At 41.4% G+C, this 14,919-nt stretch overlaps 1 long non-coding RNA gene across 1 annotated transcript in view; it reads left to right on the top strand.

The window, feature by feature from the left end:
• LOC149130729 (uncharacterized) overlaps window positions 1-2,547 on the top strand; it is a 4,213-nt gene extending 1,666 nt beyond the window's left edge. Inside the window, exons 1-2 of the long non-coding RNA XR_016238744.1 lie at window positions 1-30; window positions 758-2,547. The exon at window positions 1-30 is cut by the window's left edge and continues 1,666 nt beyond it. This is a non-coding gene — a long non-coding RNA (uncharacterized LOC149130729). The remainder of the gene's footprint in view (window positions 31-757) is intronic.
• The last annotated feature ends 12,372 nt before the right edge of the window (window positions 2,548-14,919 follow it).

The raw sequence follows: 14,919 nt of genomic DNA, 5'->3' as shown, positions 1-14,919 counted from the left end.
AAGCAGCCATTGTGGAGAATAAAGTGAGAGGTAGGTATAGGGTCTGATCCAGTCAGATATTTCATCAAAGACGTTCCAGCTGTGACCATCCCATCTTTTATTCAGGCATAGTGCATCTAGGACTACACTATCTAATGTTTAATATAGTAGTTAGTATAAGTGGCTATTGTTGTTGTTGTTTAGTCCTCGGTGATGATTGTGATTTGGCAGAATTGTTTTTTCAGCTCTTTATGTTCTGAGTTCAAATCCTGCAAAGGTCGACTTTGCCTTTCACCCTTTCAGGGTCGATAAAAATAAAAGACCAGTCAAGAACTGGGTTCGCTATAATCAAGTCATCCCCCCCATCTTCCATAAGCTGCCCTTGTAAGTAAAATGGGAAAATATTATTATTGTTATTATTATTAAGGTGGCAACATCATTAGCATGATGTACGAAATGCTTTGCGGTATTTTGTCCATCGCAGCACATTCTGAGTTCAAATTCTGCTGAGGTCGACTTTGTCTTTCATCCTTTCGGGATTGATGAATTAAGTACCAGTAATACACTGAGTCAGTGTAATTGACTAGTCCCCTGCCCCAAAATTTCAGGCCTTGTGTCTTTAGTAATAAGGATTATTATTATTATTATTATCGTTATTATTCAGCTCACAACTTACATTTTGTACAGCGATTGGTACCAAGAATCCCCTAAAAAATCTCCCTCGCTTTCACCATTATATTATTATTATTATTATTGTTTTTCTTATTTCTGTCCACAGAGAGCTGCAACCTGGAATCTACATTTTATCGATCCATTGACGTCCGCAGCAAAGACTTACGGGAGACTCTGCTGTCTGCTAGTAAATCTCTACACCAAGGCAAGCCCTCAGGCTGGGATTCCAACCATGATGACCACCACCAATTGGCTGAAACTGTAAAGGCTTCGATTGGTGCCGAACGTACAAAGAGTGATGGGTTTGAGTCTTTCTTAATGCAGTCGGTGGTGGCAGGTGACCTGCAGTATGAGGACGACACATGGCAAGAGGAGAGAGACGGGTACTCTGAGTTCTACCCTAGGGGTGTCAGCAGTGCTGCTTTTGATGATGAAGAGGAGGAGGGGAAAATTCTGAAGAAGAAGGATCGCAATGTTAAGCTTGGCTGTGGCTCCTTAGAACCACATGCATCAAAGTTGTCTCCCAACCCCATTTCTTATCCTGGGGACTTCAGTGTCCCCGAGGTCAGAGACAAGTTGTCCCTTGAAGATCGACTGTCGATCCTTAGGGACCAGATTGACTACAACAAGAGAACAGACACAATTATGGAGTGTTTGCTGCAGTCATTCTTGATTGACGATTCATTGGACCATGACGATGATGTACTCTTCACAGAGGATTGTGGCTAATAATTCGAGATTGTAAACAATAACTGGGTGTTGTAGGTAATAAACAGGGCCACGAATTAGCTGGAGTGTTTTAAAGTCTTCAGAAAATTCAAATTCTAGGTTCAAATCCCACTGGGGTCGAGTTTGCCTTTCATCTTTATGGGGTTGATAAAATAAAAATGTACATGTCATGTTCGGGGGTTGATTTCATCCCTTGATTGCTGACAGCTGCCCCAACCTCTTTGTCGCACAAATCTCCAGCCTTGTGCTTATGGTATAAACTAATTTTATAATTGCTGCTCTTCAGGCAAAATTTTCAACCATTATTATTATTATTATTATAATGAAGGCAGAAACATTCATCCACTGGACGAAATGCTTCATGTTCTGAGTTCAAATGCCACCAGGGTCAACTTTGCCTTTTATCCTTTCATGGTCAATAAATTAAATACTAATAAAATATTGGGGCCACTGTAATTGACACATCCCCTCCCCTCAAATTTGAGGATCGTGCCATCAGTAGAAAGGAGTTTATTATTATTATTATTATTCAGTTCACAACTTACATTTTGTACAGTGATTGGTACCAAGAATCCCCTAAAGGATCTCCCTCCCTTTCACCAGCCCCCAAATCCATGGTCTTGGACTAATGTAAACAAACATCATCATCATCGTCATCATCATCTTTGTATAGATAATAAAATCCAGTTTGTTTTTTAAAAAAATTAAATTTGAATAAACCTATTTTTCTATGAAAATAAAAACAATATTTTTCTAAAAGACGCAACAATGTCACTTGCTCTGAATATATATATACACACACACACACACACACATATATATATATATATATATATATATATATATACACTCACACACACACACATATACACACACACACACACACACACATATATACACACACACATGTATGTATATATATAATGTAGATACCAGTTCATTGCACGAGCTTTTAAATCTCATTGGGGAACTAATCTGAAAAAAATAAAGACTGTGTATAAATGGATCCTCATTTGCTGCCATTTGGTGAATTGTTTCCAGCTTTAATAAAATAATATATATACATATATATACAGAGTGTCCTGATATTAAAGCAACCAAAGTTTCGGTATTTAATAACTAGCAATGAATGTGATAAGATATTAAAATGATACGACATTATAAAAACTTTGTTTGTCTTCTTTTTGTTTCAGCCAAAATAAATTCAGATTTATGACTTAAATAATGACTATAGACCAAAATACAATCGTAACCCTCAACAAAGGAGGCGAAAGTAATAAAGCTATATCAAAAATCCTTAATAGTAACCAAAAATCAGCCTCGAAAATTGTAAAGAAATTTCTAGAGACTGCTTCCAATGCAGATCGACCTGGACATGGCGAAAGAAGTGTGAAGACTCCCTCAGCTATGACCCTTTATTTTTTCCAAGATCTCTAATTGGTGGATGGGAGGAAGATATCTCCCAAACAGGAGGCCTAACAGGAATGCATACAACAGATCAATCCTCTCTTAAAAGGATCCCAAATGTCAGGTGATGATTTTAGAATAGGGTGGATGAGGATTAAGTCTATCACCCAAGATATTTCAAGCTATATTATGTGGTTTACTCTTGAAATCATTGAGCTGTGACCATGCTGCGGTTTTGCTTTGGTGGGTTTAATCTATCATATAAACCCCAACACTTACTTTTAAGTCTGTCATACATTCCTAATCTAAATATTTGTGGAACAGCAAGGTTAGGAAACCTACTGAAGATTTTTATTAATCAGTAAGTACTGAGGAAATTACAGCATCTTTCAATGATGGAAAGTATTTGAGTGTGTATGTATCATCATCATCATCATCATTTAACGTCCGCTTTCCATGCTAGCATGGGTTGGACGATTTGACTGAGGACTGGTGAAACCGGATGGCAACACCAGGCTCCAATCTAATTTGGCAGAGTTTCTACAGCTGGATGACCTTCCTAACGCCAACCACTCAGAAAAACGATAACAATCTAATCGCTCATAGCTAAAAAAAATTGTCAGAGACAGAAAATGTAAACACACGAAGTATTGAGTAGAAGCTGAAATTAAGGCGAAAGTGTGAGAATGTTTTGGTTCTGTCTGGAGTCCGTCCGGACGGAAGCATCGATGGGAGCATGCGCATTGGTGAGCGGAAGAGGTCAGAGGGCAACTGGATGTCATGTTTACAACGAAGAGAAGAAAACCTTCCCCTCCAGATTGTTGACAGGTAAGAAGAAAAGCTCATTTCCCCTTGTTTTTTTTAATGTCAACCCTCCTGTTTCTTAATTTTCCCTTCATACCACAACACACACGCTTTTGTGAGAAGCAGAGGAGTGTTTATAATCCGTAAATAACTTATACTGAAAAAAAGAAGAACCAAAACAAAACAAGAATACATTCTGGCAGTTTAAATGAAGATTTCCAAGAGTCTCTTCTTCACAGTTCATTTAATCTACCAAAACCTCGCCCTTGCCTCAGCTTCCTATCATCTTTTGATTTGTTTTATTTCTTTCATCATTTTTCAACGACGACTTCGGGTATTTTCTGTACCCGAAATGGGAGAAGAAGAAGAAGAAGAAATCTAATGGATTGTGTTTGCTTGATTGTTTCTGTCTGTTTTTATGTATCTATGCGTTATAGATATAACGAAATCATGCCAGCAATGTCTCATTTTAAACTAGAAGAAGAAAAAAAGCCTTACAGATTTATTCTCACCTGCTTCAGGTGTGTATGTAAAATGCAGAAAACAGAATCGAAGTTTTATGCATCAGATGCGTCTATTTTTAACGCATCTGTTCGAGTTTAGTTGATACAACAGAGACAATGCTTTTATGAATTTCATAAAATGAGACACCCAACCGTTTAATTTCTTCTGACTCTCCTCCCATTTCGTTAAATCTCACTTGACGCAGAAATACCCGAAGTCATCCGGTTATATTTTGTTTGCAACGTCCTGTACCCAGATATGCATCTATATATATATACAGGTACGTGAAGGTATGTACATACATGTACATATATAGATGTAAAAATTTACATTTCCTTCTCCAAGCCTAGATTCGAAACCGAATCTAAGAATTAGCGGTCGCCCAAACACGACAATCAACAGGCGCGAAAAACAGGTTTTCTTTGTCCTGTCAAAAAGTGATCGATCATCTCCCTTTGACCTTCGACCTTAGAATGTCAGGCGAAATTCAACTGGTCAGCATCTGACCTATTTAGGTACAAACTCTGCTGCAGTATGTATGTCCTTCTAGCTGCCACGATTCTTATAAATAGAGTGGTCAGCAAGACGTCAGGACACACAGGGACAGACAGACAGGGAGACTGCTACTATGAGACCTCTGCTAGTGTGAGACAGAGATTTTCCTCCGGCCAAGCAAGATGAGAGAACGAACACACACACACACACACACACGAACATATCCTGGTTCCATCATTTGTCTAGCAACTCGAAGCAAGTTGTTAAAATTGAATGTAGTGGCTATTAATATTTATTAACTCCATCTAATAAAAATGTTATAATTGAATCAGTTACCACTTTGTCATTTCTCAGGCAAACACATGCCTATCGCACCGACACTCAACAAAAACACACTACATTCTGGTGACTCCACTACATTTTGGTGACCCCGTCAAAGAATTCCGGCCTTCCCTGGAACCAGCTTCTACGAAGAATAACAGCCTGCACATCATCTGTCAACAAACCAACTGTGAATTTCTGCGAACACCATGGCTCTTCCAGAACCGAATCCAGCGGTGAATCCATTACCTTCCGACACGACAATTCAAGCGGCGATTACGTGGAAAATTCCCCCATTCTGGACGCACGACCCTGCATTATGGTTTCACCACATAGAAGCCCAGTTTTCTTCTCACCGAATACTGAGCGATGCGTCTCGACTGTCGCATGTAATCGGTTCTCTTTCACCAGAGATCATGAACGTCGTCCGTAATCTCGTCATGGCTCCACACGGTTCTGTGTCGTACGAAATTGCGGACTTGCGTTCATTAATGACGCAGCAAGCCGCACAAATACAAACCCTCACAACCCAAATACAGGCCCTATCGCTTGGAAACCGGCGCCGAAGCAGCAGCCGACCGCATCGATATGGTAGACGATCCCGCAGTCCCAGTGCTACCCGCAACTCACCCGACACGTGCTGGTACCACCGAAAATTCGGTACACAGGCGCAGAAATGCACCATACCATGCTCATTCGCATCACCCAGTTCGGGAAACGGTACAGCCGGGAACTGAATGCGACGGACGTTCCTGGTTCGCACCCACAAAGTCGCCTGTTTTTCGTTTGCGATCGGGTAACAGGCACACGTTTCCTAGTTGACACCGGCGCGGAAGTCAGCGTAATCCCCGTGTCCAGCATTTCAGGAAAACGAACGGAGACACCAGTCTGTCTTCAGGCAGTCAATCACTCGCCAATCCAACAGTTAGGGAACAGTCCCTAACACTGAACTTGGGACTACGCCGCACATTCCAGTGGGTATTTGTCATCGCAAAACTGCCGACCCCTATCTTAGGAGCCGATTTCCTCCATCATTTCGGTCTCCTAGTAGACATACAAAACAGACGACTTGTCGACAGCACCACACAGCTTACTGTGCGCGGTATAGCCGCTCGTATGGCCACAGTCAGCCCAACCATATTGCTTTCAACAACGACTCGTCACAGTACCATCCTGAAACAGTACCCGGACGTCGCTCGACCAGTTTTCCACAACCAGCCGATCAAGCACGATATCACCCACCACATCAAGACCAGCGGTCCACCTGTTGCTGCACGACCCAGAAGGTTACCACCTGATCGCCTCAAAGCCGTCAAACGGGAATTCCAACACATGCTCGACCTTGGAATCATCCGCCCGTCCAGCAGCAACTGGTCCTCGCCGATACACTGCGTCCCCAAAAAATCATCGACCGACTGGCGAGTTTGCGGTGATTATCGGTCACTAAACAAAAGTACCGTCAGTGATGCTTACCCAGTCCCTTATCTGCAGGATTTTTCTAGCTCGCTGCATGGCGCTCGCATTTTTTCCAAAATCGACCTTGTGCGAGCGTACAACCAAATACCGGTTGAACCCGAGGACATCCCAAAAACAGCAGTCACGACACCTTTCGGAATGTTTGAATTCCTGCGTATGCCTTTCGGTTTACGCAACGCAGCACAGACATTCCAAAGGTTCATCGACATGGTCACCAGAGGTTTGCCTTTCGTCTATGCCTACATAGACGACATACTGGTGGCCAGTAACTCGGAAGAAAAGCATGACCAACATCTGCACTTGCTATTCGAACGTCTGCAAAAATTCGGAGTCGTCATCAATCCCAGCAAATGTGATTTCGGAGTTGCTTCCCTTCATTTTCTCGGGCACATCATCGATAAGGATGGTATTCGTCCCCTCCCTGATAAAGTACAGGCCATCGTGGAATTTTCGCCACCCACATCTCTCCGCAAATTAAGGGAGTTCCTCGGTCTAGTGAATTTTTATCGGAGATTTGTACCTCACCTTGCCGAGATAGCGCAACCGCTCACAGATTTGCTACGTCAGCGAACCTGCAAAAATACCGAAATTGCCCTGGATGAACATCAGCTCGCCTCTTTCGCCGCCCTAAAAAAAGCTTTATCCAACGCTAGTATGTTGGTGTATCCGAAACCAAATGCCTCGCTGTGTTTACTCGTCGATGCATCCGATTCCGGAATAGGAGGCGTCCTACAGCAGCTTGTTGATGGCATATGGCAACCGTTGTCTTTCTTTTCTAAGCGGTTAAAACCCGCCGAAACGAAATACAGTACCTTCAGTCGGGAATTATTGGCGGCATACCTGGCCGTTAAGCATTTCTGACACATGCTAGAGGGTACCAATTTTGCCATATACACCGATCACAAACCACTGGTATATGCATTCAACACCAAGCCTAATCGCCACTCGCCGAGAGAAATCCGCCACCTCGACTTCATATCACAATATACGACGGATATTCGCCACATCGAAGGGACGACTAACTTAGCAGCCGATGCACTGCCTCGAACGCAGATCAATGCCATCCACACCACGTCTACAATTGATCTGGCTAGTATAGCAGCTGAACAGGAGAATGACGAAGAACTTCTAAAGCTCCGGAATTCGCCATCTCTCAAATTTCAACATGTTCCGCTACCATCTTCCTCGGCCCATATTTGGTGTGATATCTCCACTGGTCACCAACGCCCTTATGTACCGCAAAAATATCGTCGTGAAGTTTTCTCTGCTCTGCATTCTCTGTCACATCCTGGTATTCGCTCCACTCAAAAGCTGATATCAACCCGTTTTGTGTGGACCAATATCAACAAGGACATCAGAGAATGGACCAAGTGCTGTGTCGCGTGCCAAAAAGCAAAAATCTACCGGCACATAAAATCACCAATCGGTTCATTTTCGCAACCCGACGCACGATTTCAGCACGTTCACATTGATATCGTAGGACCTCTGCCACCTTCGCAGAATTACACTCATCTACTCACCTGCGTGGACCGTTTTTCGCGATGGCCCGAAGCTTGGCCCTTATCCGATTCATCGGCAGAGACGGTCGCCAAAACGCTGATATCACAATGGGTTTCGTGTTTTGGCACAGCCGGAACAATCACCACAGACAGAGGACGTCAGTTTGATTCCCACCTTTTCGCCGAACTGACTCGTCTACTCGGGTGCAAACACACCCGCACTACTGCTTACCACCCTGCAGCAAATGGCATGGTTGAACGCTTCCACCGCCAACTCAAAGCAGCTATTAAAGCATCTGCAGACTCTTCCAACTGGCTGGAACATCTCCCCTTCATCCTCCTTGGTATTCGATCCACGGTTAAGGAGGAAGTTGGACACACTCCGGCAGAACTAGTCTACGGCTCAACACTCACCTTACCTGGGCAGATGATTGAACCTGTTGCATCACAACACCTTCCTGACCCAGCACAATATGTGCACCGATTGCGGACATCCATGTCGCTTTTGTCACCTGCAGGCCCCAGACAACAGAACGTCGTTTCACATGTTCCCAAGGACATCAACACTTGGACTCATGTTTTCGTCAGAAACGATGGCCACCATATTCCGGCCACCATCGCAACTCCGGCCACCATATTCCGGGCCGTACAAAGTCATCAAACGAGAACCCAAGTATTTCGTCCTCGATATCGGAGGTAAACGAAATACCATTTCGATTGATCGTTTGAAAAAAGGCTTCATCGAGGACGACTTACATTCAGTTCCCTCTGTTCCTCGAACAGACTCACCAACCCCAGCAAGCACTACAGATTCTGCACAACCCCGGCACACTAAATCGGGAAGAACTGTTCGATGGCCAGCAAGGTTTGTGCAAGTTTTTCGGGTAAGTCCCAATTCTCAACCTACCCATCTTCTTTAATGGAACGCATACATCAAAACATAACTCATATGACTGCATCACCTACATTCAAACCTAAAGAATTCAACGAACAATTTGTATACATAAAAGAAAACATTGTTCCATATCAGCGAAAAACTTTCTGTTTGAACATTTTACTGAACATTTCACAAGCGAACTTTTTCGATGAACATTCTTTCATTTTTTGCATGTACATATGTTTTGTTTTCTTTTTAAACTGTTTTGCTTTCTTGTAAAAATATTTTGTTATCTGACGTTTACACACACTTGCAACAGTCACATTCTCACTCGTGCTACCATTTGATCTTTTGCGCCACTGAAATACAACCTGCCTCTATTTAGACCTCTAGTGGGTCGAGCAATCAATAGATGCACGTCTCTTTCAACGCGCCAACATGTTTCTGCCTGGGCACATATATGCATTGCCCACCATATAGCACACACCAACAGTGAATCCTTGCTTCATATTTTTTTTATGTCCCATGTTTTTGACATTCACTTGTCTGTTGCACCTTGTAAAATTTTTTTGTGCATACACAAAAAGATAACATTTCCAAAATCGTTCGATCTCCGGCCTTCTCACTAGAAGAGGGGTAGTGTAAAAATTTACATTTCCTTCTCCAAGCCTAGATTCGAAACCGAATCTAAGAATTAGCGGTCGCCCAAACACGACAATCAACAGGCGCGAAAAACAGGTTTTCTTTGTCCTGTCAAAAAGTGATCGATCATCTCCCTTTGACCTTCGACCTTAGAATGTCAGGCGAAGTTCAACTGGTCAGCATCTAACCTATTTAGGTACAAACTCTGCTGCAGTATGTATGTCCTTCTAGCTGCCACGATTCTTATAAATAGAGTGGTCAGCAAGACGTCAGGACACACAGGGACAGACAGACAGGGAGACTGCTACTATGAGACCTCTGCTAGTGTGAGACAGAGATTTTCCTCCGGCCAAGCAAGATGAGAGAACGAACACACACACACACACACACGAACATATCCTGGTTCCATCATTTGTCTAGCAACTCGAAGCAAGTTGTTAAAATTGAATGTAGTGGCTATTAATATTTATTAACTCCAGCTAATAAAAATGTTATAATTGAATCAGTTACCACTTTGTCATTTCTCAGGCAAACACATGCCTATCGCACCGACATATGTGGAGGTTTCTGTGTGTGGGGGTGTATGGGTGTATGCGGGTATGTGGGTATGTACACATGGGTATGCGCTTACGTATGTGCGCACGTGTTTGTAAATAGGTGTCTGCACGCTAGCAGACACATATGTAAACGCTCACTTTAATTACCTCCCCTCACCCACCCGAATGACTCTTTGACCACAACCTTTAGCATCACATCAGAGACACCCTCCCTTTATATTTCTATGTAAACTAGCGTTCTCATGCCTCTAAAGCCCGTGGAATAATATCGGTGACCCCGTCGTAACTCTATGTAAACAAACCTTCTGACGGTCACTGACCATGTAACACCTCAGCTGGTAAGTTACCCCATCATTTCGCTTTTGTCTTGCTACTAAATGTTTTATTATGTTCTCCCTGGTGAGAAACAAGTTATAATTCCAGCTACCCTTTCTTTTTTTGTGAAATGGCCCTCATTTGCTTGGAACTTTCATCGACATGCGTTTTGCTCCATTTGTTGTTATTATGCATATACTTATATATTATTTGTATTTTATTGAAGGAATCCCCGTTCTTCCTATCAAGTTCACAGGTGCCCTTAATTCAGTCAGACCCATTAAACTTCACTTTTTCCCACCCCTTTTTCCGGGATAACACTTAACCCCTCCCCTTTTCATCTCCTAATTACTTGGTTACCCTGTTGTCCACTTCTACCTGACAACGACACGTCAACAGCTGATTTTAAAGGAAGGAGATAATTTGACTTCACTAACTATTTCAGAAGAGGTGCGCATTGCCTAATTACTAAACACTCAAATGGTTCAGTGTTTTTAATTCTGGTGACTTTCGCTTATTGGCGCCTCAGAGATGTTCTTGATCTGCGCGGGATTTGGCTGCTATTTCTCGCTGTGGAAGACAGGTGTCTATGATCTGTGCGTGATTTGGCAGCTGTTTCTAGCTATGTAGATGTCTCCAACGACTAGAACTCTAGAGCCTCAAGAGATTACTTTACTTGCTGTTAGTTTCAACAACAACCACTGGCTTCCAGTCCGGCTATTTGCAGAGACTGAATTAGTGGTTAACAGTAATCCATGTGTCCTGTTTCTATTACTCCTTCCTTTACCATTTGTAGTCACCATGTTTCTTATAGAAAACCTTTGAAAGACCACCCATACTACCTTTACACAGAAACTTAAGTAAGATCAATATTTCTAATACACAGTTTGTCAACATCAGTTGCTGAGATGTCCAAAAGAAAATGAAACAAAGTGTTTCGGCCAGAAGCAACTCAAGTGGAGGTCTCCGATGAAATTTCCCAGCTCGTTCAGGTATGGTAGTATGTTATTGCAATTTGCAATTCGTTTTCTTTCTGAATGTCAAGTTTTATTGACTTCTCTTTCTTTACTAACATTGAAAATGCTCTGATATGGTATTTTACTCACTTATTTAAAAAAAAAAAAACATCCAAAGCTTTATTATTTTTTGTTGTTGTTGTTTCATTTCCACACAGCAGAAATGTTAGAAGGTAAGTTTCTATTTAAAAACCTGATATATATATATAAAAAAAGAAAAAAAGTCTCACATTTTATGAATCTTTATAACTGATTGTGAATATTGGTGTGGTTGTACCCCCGCCCCCTCTGTTAAACTTTAAATCACTGTGAAATAGGAAGTTAGTATTGTAGAACAAAGATCAGTTTGATCAGATATGTTGGTATCAAAATGGTGTAGAGTTTCTTTTTCTTTTCTTTTTTTCTTTTGTTGGTTTGTAATATTTTAAGCCACTTCACTGAATTTCCTTTGCAGATTCATAGCTTGTTGAGAGCCTCCGAGAAATGTGCTGTTGGTCAGACCAAACTCAAACGAGTGCTCATCTCCATAGCCGGTGTGTCCACACTTGTTCTCAAAGGAAATTCCGAGTTGACTGCAGAGACCTGCAATGGCTGCTAATATTTTTAGAGATTCAGGACGATTTTGTCTCTTGATATTTGTGTTATTTTTTGAGTCCTGTATCTATTTTGTCCTTGTCTGCATGAGTGGCTCTGTGGTTAAGAAGTTTGCTTCGCAACCACATGGGCTGACCAAAACTTTCAGAGTGGATTTGCTAGATGGAAACTGAAAAAAACTCATATATATGTGTGTGTGTGTGTGTATATATATATATATATATATATATATATATGTGTGTGTGTATATAGATATATATATACACACACACACGTGTGGTTATGTACAAGGAGTGAGAGAGAACGAGTAGACAGGCATGAAGAAGCATTGGAGATTGATTTGCAGTGCTGCTCATTGGGGTTAATTGATGATGGTGACTTTGCATGTGGTGTGTCCCCTCCCCTCCATTAGTACCAAGACCACCATCATTCACCCTAATTTCAAAATGTTTTTAAGACTTGCGCATATGCGCACGACCTGTTATTAATTATCGGTTGAATGACATCACGTAAAGTTTGATAATTTAAAAAATTTTTATGAATTTGTGTTCTGCAAATATCTTGTACAATTATGCAAGTCCCACCCCCATAAACCTCTGTGGATCCTCAAATTAGACTTAACTGGTATCGATCCCAGTAGGAATGAAAAGTGCATTGCTGGAATTTTTGTATAGATTTAAGAGGTATGTAAATGATAAATTGTTTTGATAACATAATTATCTGTTAGTAAATATCTTTTCCTTACACACACACACACACACACACACACACACACACACACACACACACACACACACACTACCTTTATCCTGTGAGGTGTCGAAATTAAAAATTATAAGTTTTATTTTATGTTTTAGTTATTTTAGAACTTCAGATTTTTTTTCTATAATTCTATTTATATAAATTACCATTTTGTGTGATGTTTGGGCTTGTAGAGACTGCAGTATATTTTTGGTTACTGTTATAAAAAAAGTGACAAGGAATAGCCCTACAAAAATGAAAGTAAATTACATGTTACCAATTCTTTTAGTCCTGCCACCTCTGTTTACCATTCTTGTATACTTTGAAATGGACTTTGTCTCTGTAAAAATTTTTTGTTTACTCTGTACGTTTTCTTCCTTTGGCAACAATTTCTCAAAGATCAATTTAATTTTTCAATCGAACATTAGATCTGCAGGTGACTTGCCTGAACTGATATTTAGAATTTATTTAGCATTTCGTCATTGCCTAATTTTTTTTTTCTCTCTAGCACTTGCTTCAAAGTATCTACAAATCATTCTGCTTGCCCATTTGACCCTGGGTGGTAGGGCGGAGTAAACGTGTGCTTGATTGCATGCATTTTATACAATTTCTTGAACTCATCCTGTAAATTATGTTCCATTGTCCGATACTGTGGTGTCTGGAACATTGTATTGAGCAAAAAAGTTCATGCAGGAACTTTGCTACCTTCGCAGTAGGTTGACTGCACCTACATACTTCCGGTCACATGGTAAGGCTATCAACAATGTAGTAGGCACCATTCAGTGGTCCAGTGTAGTCTATATGTACTCTGGACAATGGACTCAGGCCATGATTGGTATTTGTGGTGCCTTGGCTGCTGGCACACAACCTCTACAAGATTTTACCAAATTTTCAATGTCCTGGTCCAGTGTCGGCCAAGACGCATAACTCCTTGTCAAAGCTTTCATTCTCGACATCCCCAGGTGTCCACTACGAAATTCATGTAATATCTGTTTCTGTAGGGCAGTTGGTACCACCACGGCCTTTCCTCAGCTTCAATGTCCCAGGCTTTGGGATTGATGTCGGTCAGTTTTAGGCTTTGCCTCAGCTGATCCTTGTATCAGTGGCATGGATGGCCACACAGTGGTCACCAGATAAAATCTGACGCAGTAGCTTGGTTTCTTTCATTCTTGCATTTGTGGCCTGTCCATTTCAGGATGATGGCCTCGATGCTATTGTTTTAATTTAATATTGAGATCACATATTTTTGGTATCTTTTTACAATTATATTTTCATGTTCTTGAATTCCGGATGGATTTGACGAAAGCCTTCTTGACTCTATCTACATTTTCTGTTTCTGGTTCAGAATCTAATATGATTGTCTTTTCTGTTCTTGAAAATATTTTATAAGGTCCTATATAACAAGGACTTAACGAATGAGGAGTGATTTCTTTATTACCCACAAGGGGGCCAGTGGGGACATATAACAATTAGAAAAAAACAAAAACTTATGATAAAAATGAATGATAATGAAAATGAGCTACTTTATTTCATTATATTGGCTATGAAAGCCGTACATAGGTGGAGTAGCTGCGGGCTGGACAAAGACATTGATGAGATGAATGATGAACACGATGATATTAATGGGAGAAGGCAGAAGTCCCCCGCCGAACTCTGCTTCTCTAAAACATTGTTCTTTTATAATTTACATATTTGAGGCAATAAACCTCTTAGCACAGTTTCTTATTGGACTCAAGCTCCTTACAATGAGGTACTAAGCCTCTTACTGCAGACGACACCATGTCCTTAAAATGAAGCACCTGCCTCTTACAACTCTTCTCATGGGCCACATGCCCCTTCAGTATGAGGCACTCATCCTCTTACAATCTTCCAACCCAAAGTGCCACTTAGGCACTCCAACAGTGCCACGATCGGAAGCACAATATATCCACAGGGAAGGAGTCCATTCAGGCTATGTCTCCTCCCTTGACAAACCCTGTAAAAAAGCTCTCCCAACGCCTCCTCTCACCTTCTGGAGAAAACCAAATATTGTTCCTCCATTTGTTCGAGGCTACAACTTCCTCCGTCGGTGGCACAATTCCCACCGATGGGGCTTTGGAACATGCCAGCAGTGTGTATTAGCAATCGTTTTGTTTGGCCAGGACATACATTCATGGGTTACTCTGTTTCTCTGGCACGAAAAGAGTCTGGTAAAACCAGTAGAGATGTCACGGCAAATGTATTGGAATCAACTGAAATTGCAATGCAGAAGAATGTGATTTACCTGTTTCCAAAGCAGACCCTGAGCAGTT

This window comes from Octopus bimaculoides, chromosome 28, assembly GCF_046866305.1.
Source record: "Octopus bimaculoides isolate indiv1 chromosome 28, ASM4686630v1, whole genome shotgun sequence".
NCBI classification, from domain to species: domain Eukaryota; kingdom Metazoa; phylum Mollusca; class Cephalopoda; order Octopoda; family Octopodidae; genus Octopus; species Octopus bimaculoides.
Note: the sequence above shows the minus strand (reverse complement) of the source record. Positions and strands in the feature narration are given on the sequence as shown.